Source organism: Pan troglodytes, chromosome 5 (assembly GCF_028858775.2).
Source record: "Pan troglodytes isolate AG18354 chromosome 5, NHGRI_mPanTro3-v2.0_pri, whole genome shotgun sequence".
Taxonomy (NCBI): domain Eukaryota; kingdom Metazoa; phylum Chordata; class Mammalia; order Primates; family Hominidae; genus Pan; species Pan troglodytes.
The window spans coordinates 91955219-91961321 of record NC_072403.2 but is presented as its reverse complement, the minus strand read 5'-3'; the positions used below and the strand labels follow the sequence as shown (position 1 = coordinate 91961321).

General features: G+C 41.0%; 1 pseudogene; it reads left to right on the top strand.

Moving 5' to 3' along the window:
* The first annotated feature begins 4728 nt into the window (after nucleotides 1-4728).
* Nucleotides 4729-5811, top strand: LOC739854 (glyceraldehyde-3-phosphate dehydrogenase-like; annotated as a pseudogene).
* Nucleotides 5812-6103: the final 292 nt, after the last annotated feature.

The window sequence follows — 6103 nt, the reverse complement described above, 5'->3', positions numbered from 1 at the left end:
GGTTCCATATGAAATTTTAAAGTAGTTTTTTCCAATTCTGTGAAGAAAGTCATTGGTAGCTTGATGGGGATGGCATTGAATCTATAAATTACCTTGGGCAGTATGGCCATTTTCATGATATTGATTGTTCCTATCCATGAGCATGGAATGTTCTTCCATTTGTTTGTGTACTCTTTTATTTCATTGAGCAGTGGTTTGTAGTTCTCCTTGAAGAGGTCCGTCACATCCCTTGTAAGTTGGATTCCTAGGTATTTTATTCTCTTTGAAGCAATTGTGAATGGGAGTTCACTCATGATTTGGCTCTCTGTTTGTCTGTTATTGGTGTATAAGAATGCTTGTGATTTTTGCACGTTGATTTTGTATCCTGAGACTTTGCTGAAGTTGCTTATCAGTTTAAGGAGATTTTGGGCTGAGACAATGGGGTTTTCTAGATATACAATCATGTCATCTGCAAACAGGTACACTTTGACTTCCTCTTTTCCTAATTGAATAACCTTTATTTCTTTCTCCTGCCTGATTGCCCTGGCCATAACTTCCAACACTATGTTGAATAGGAGTGGTGAGAGAGGACATCCCTGTCTTGTGGCAGTTTTCAAAGAGAATGCATCCAATTTTTGTCCATTCAGTATGACATTGGCTGTGGGTTTGTCATAAATAGCTCTTATTATTTTGAGATACGTCCCATCAACATTTTTAAAGAAAATAATTTTCAACCCAGAATTTCATATCCAGCCAAACTAAGCTTCATAAGTGAAGGAGAAATAAAATCCTTTACAGACAAACAAATGCTGAGAGATTTTGTCACCACCAGGCCTGCCCTAAAAGAGCTCCAGAAGGAAACACTAAACATAGAAAAGAACAACTGGTACCAGCCACTGCAAAAACATGCCAAGTTGTAAAGACCATCAAGGCTAGGAAGAAACTGCATCAACTAACAAGCAAAATAACCAGCTAACATCATAATGACAGTATCAAATTCACACATAACAATATTAACCTTAAATGTAAATGGGCTAAATACTCCACTTAAAAGACACAGACTGGCAAATTGGATAAAGAGTCAAGACCCATCAGTGTGCTGTATTCAGGAAACCCATCTCACGTGCAGAGACACACATAGGCTCAAAATAAAGAGATGGAGGAAGATCTACCAAGCAAATGGAAAACAAAAAAGGCAGGGGTCGCAATCCTAGTCTCCGATAAAACAGACTTTAAACCAACAAAGATCAAAAGAGACAAAGAAGGCCATTACATAATGGTAAAGGGATCAATTCAAAAAGAAGAGCTAACTATCCTAAATATATATGTACCCGATACAGGAGCACCCAGATTCATAAAGCAAGTCCTTAGAGACCTAGAAAGAGACTTAGACTCCCACACAATAATAATGGGAGATTTTAACACCCCACTGTCAACATTAGACAGATCAATGAGACAGAAAGTTAACAAGGATATCCAGGAATTGAACTCAGCTCTGCACCAAGTGGACCTAATAGACATCTATGGAACTCTCCACCCCAAATCAACAGAATATACATTCTTCTCAGCACCACATCGCACTTATTCCAAAACTGACCACATAGTTGGAAGTAAAGCCCTCCTCAGCAAATGTAAAAGAATAGAAATTATAACAAACTGTCTCTCAGACCACACTGCAATCAAACTAGAACTCAGCATTAAGAAACTCACTCAAAACCACTCAACTACATGGAAACTGAACAACCTGCTCCTGAATGACTACTGGGTACATAACGAAATGAAGGCAGAAATAAAGATGTTCTTTGAAACCAACGAGAACAAAGACACAACATACCAGAATCTCTGGGACACATTTAAAGCAGTGTGTAGAGGGAAATTTATAGCACTAAATGCCCACAAGGGAAAGCAGGAAAGATCTAAAATTAACACCCTAACATCACAATTAAAAGAACTAGAGAAGCAAGAGCAAACATATTCAAAAGCTAGCAGAAGGCAAGAAATAACTAAGATCAGAGCAGAACTGAAGGAGATAGAGACACAAAAACCCTTCAAAAAATCAATGAATCCAGGAGCTGGTTTTTTGAAAAGATCAACAAAATTGATAGACTGCTAGCAAGACTAATAAAGAAGAAATGAGAGAAGAATCAAATAGATGCAATAAAAAATGATAAAGGGGATATCACCACCGATCCCACAGAAATACAAACTACCATCAGAGAATACTATAAACACCTCTATGCAAATAAACTAGAAAATCTAGAAGAAATGGATAAATTCCTCGACACATACACTCTCCCAAGGCTAAACCAGGAAGAAGTTGAATCTCTGAATAGACCAATAACAGGCTCTGAAATTGAGGCAATAATTTATAGCTTACCAACCAAAAAAAGTCCAGGACCAGATGGATTCACAGCCAAATTCTACCAGAGGTACAAGGAGGAACTGGTACCATTCCTTCTGAAACTATTCCAATCAATAGAAAAAGAGGGAATCCTTCGTAACTCATTTTATGAGGCCAGCATCATCCTGATACCAAAGCCTGGCAGAGACACAACAAAAAAAGAGAATTTTAGACCAATATCCCTGATGAATATCGATGCAAAAATCCTCAATAAAATACTGGCAAACCGAATCCAGCAGCACATCAAAAAGCTTATGCACCATGATCAAGTAGGCTTCATCCCTGGGATGCAAGGCTGGTTCAACATACGCATGTCAATAAACGTAATCCAATATATAAACAGAACCAAAGACAAAAACCACATGATTATCTCAATAGATGCAGAAAAGGCCTTTGACAAAATTCAACAGCCCTTCATGCTAAAAACTCTCAATAAATTAGTTTGGATACTTTCTGTTGCTGTTGTTGAGACAGGGCCTCACTAGGTGCCCAGGCTGATCTCAAACTTCCAGCCTCAATTGATCCTCCTGCCTCTGCCTCCCAAAACGTTGGGATTACAGGTGTGAACAACTGTGTCTGGCCTTAAAATTTTTTATAGATATTTCATTGTTATTGATTTCCCATTTAATCCCCTTGTGGTCAAGTTCTATATTATTTCCTATTTGAAATTTATTAAGAGTTACTTAACAGCCCATAAAATTATAGATCTTTGTGATTGTTTCATGTGCATTAATTTGGCCTCCACCAGGTCAAATGATTTACAGTGTAATACATCTCTTCTATATTATAATTTATCTTTGCCTATTTATTATATTAATTATATAATAGGGGTATTAAATTCTATAACAATAATCTTGAATTTGTCTCATTTTTTTCTTAGTCTGTCAAATATTGCTTTATGTATCTTAAAGGTCTGTTATTATGTGCTTACCTTTTACTGGCTCTTTTATCTCTACTAACTTTGGTCTGTCCACATCCTGACATCCTTTAAGGAAGTGAAAAATAAAAAGCTTCTATTTTGCTTTAGGCACTTTCTTTTGGGTTTTTCTGTAATATGTAATCAGATCTAATGCTAAATGATACAAATACTATGACAAAAAAGTACAAGACACCGTGAACATGTGTGTAATGGGGATCTAACCTTGTTATGGGAGTCAGAGTTTTCCTAAGTCATACATTTAAGGGAAAGTGGGTATTAGCTCTAGTCAGAGGTTGTGAAAGAGTATTCCAAGAGGGAGAAAGTTATGTGCAAAAGCCCTGAGTCAAGGGAAGCTTGGCTCTTTGGAGAAACAGAAGGAGGTCCTGATTAGCTTCCCTGTATACTAAAAGCAGAAGTGGTAAAGGAATGATAGGCATTCTAGATCACACTTTCATTAGGCAAGAAGAAAGATTTACAATGTTCTAAGCTTCTAGATGTGGAGGCTTTGGAGCTTCCTGAGAGTACTAGAAATATTAAGAGATTTTAAGATGAGAAATGCCATCATCTGACATGCAATTTTAAAAGATACTCAAAGTGCTGTGTGAGAATAAATTGTAGGAGGAAATAAATGGATGCAGAGAGATCAGTTAAGGGGTGATTGAGGCCAGGCACGGTTACTCACGCCTATAATCCCAGCACTTTGGGAGGCCAAGGCAGGCGAATTACGAAGTCAAGAGTTCGAGACCAGCCTGACCAACATGGTGAAACCCCATCTCTACTAAAAATACAAAAATTAGCCGGGCATGGTGGTGAGTGCCTGTAATCCCAGCTACTCAAGAGGCTGAGACAGGAGAATCACTTGAACCTGGGAGGCGGAGGTCGCAGTGAGCCAAGATCATGCCACTGCACTCCAGTTTGGGTGACAGAGCAAGACTGTCTCAAAAAAAAAAAAGAGGTGATTGAAGTTTGAAGTGTTTAAGGTGGGAGAGAAATGATGGAACTTTCGGTTAAACTATATGCAGTAGAGCTGAGGGAAGTGGAAAAAATCAAGATATATTTTGCAAACAGAATTAATAGGAGGTGGTCATGAATTGGATGTGTGTTGGAAGGGAGAATATTATAAAATGTCATTGATCACTTTTGGCATGTGTGGAAATAGGGAAATATGAAAGAAGAACAGATTGAGGGGAGGGGAAGATAGGTTTTTAACATGTTGATTTTCAAGATGCCTGAGTTACATTAAAGAGAAAGTACCACACAAGCTATGAGATACATGAGCTGGAAAGAAGATCTAGGTTGAACACATATATCTGAGAGTTATGAATGCAGATGGTAACCAATGCTATGAGAGTGCATGAAATAATTTAGGCAGGGCTCTCTGCTCCTCCTGTTTGACAGACAGCTGCATCGTCTCTTGCATTGCCAACCACATCCCTGAGACACCATGGGGAAAGTGAAGGTTGGAGTCAATGGATTTGGTTGTATTGGGCGCCTGGTCATCAGGGCTGCTTGTAATTCTGGTAAAGTAGATATTATCGCCATCAATGACCCATTCATTGACCTCAACTACATGGTCTACATGTTCCAGTATGATCCCACCCATGGTAAATTCCATGGCACCGTCAAGGCTGAGAACGGGAAGCTTGTCATCAATGGAAATCCCATCACTATCTTCCAGGAGCCAGATCCCTCCAAAATCAAGTGGGGTGATGCTGGCGCTGAGTATGTCATGGAGTCCACTGGCATCTTCACCACCATGGAGAATGCTGGGGCTCACTTGCAGTGGGGAGCCAAAAGGGTCATCATCTCTGCCCCCTCTGCTGATCCCCCCATGTTCATGATGGGTGTGAACCATGAGAAGTATGACAACAGCCTCAAGATCATCAGCAATGCCACCTGAACCACCAACTGCCTAGCGCCCCTGGTCAAAGTCATCCCTGACAACTTTGGTATCATGGAAGGACTCATGACCACAGTCCACACCATCACTGCCACCCAGAAGACTGTGAATGGCCCCTCCAGGAAACTGTGGCGTGACAGCCACAGGGCTCTCCAGAACATCATCCCTGCCACTACTGGGCTGCCAAGGCTGTGAGGAAGGTCATCCCTGAGCTGAATGGGAAGCTCACTGGCATGGCCTTCCGTGTCCCCACTGCCAACGTGTCAGTGGTGGACCTCACCTACCACCTGGAAAAACCTGCCAAATATGATGACATCAAGAAGGTGGTGAAGCAGGCATCAGAGGGCCCCCTCAAAGGCATCCTGGGCTACACTGAGCACCAGGTGGTCTCCTCCGACTTCAACAGTGACACCCACTCTTCCACCTTCAATGCTGGGGCTGGCACTGCCCTCAACGACCACTTTGTCAAGCTCATTTCCTGGTATGACAATGAATTTGGCTACAACAACAGGGTGGTGGACCTCATGGCCCACATGGCCTCCAAGGAGTAAGACCCCTGGACCACCAGCCCCAGCGAGAGCACAGGAGGAAGAAAGAGGCCCTCACTGTTGGGGAGTCCCTGGCACACTCATTCCCCACCACACGGAATCTTCCCTCCTCACACATTCCATGCACACCCCTTGAAGAGGGAGGGGCCCAGGGAGCCCCATGTTGTCGTGTACCATCAATAAAGTCCCCTGTGCTCAGCCAAAAATAATAACAATCATAATAGTTAGGCAGAAAGGATAACATAAGTAAAAAAAAACTTGTAAAGCAGCCAGAAATAATTGAATTTTAACATTCACAGGCCACAAAAAGAGGAGAAACCAACAAGGATGAGAAAGAGGGAACAGATATATAAATG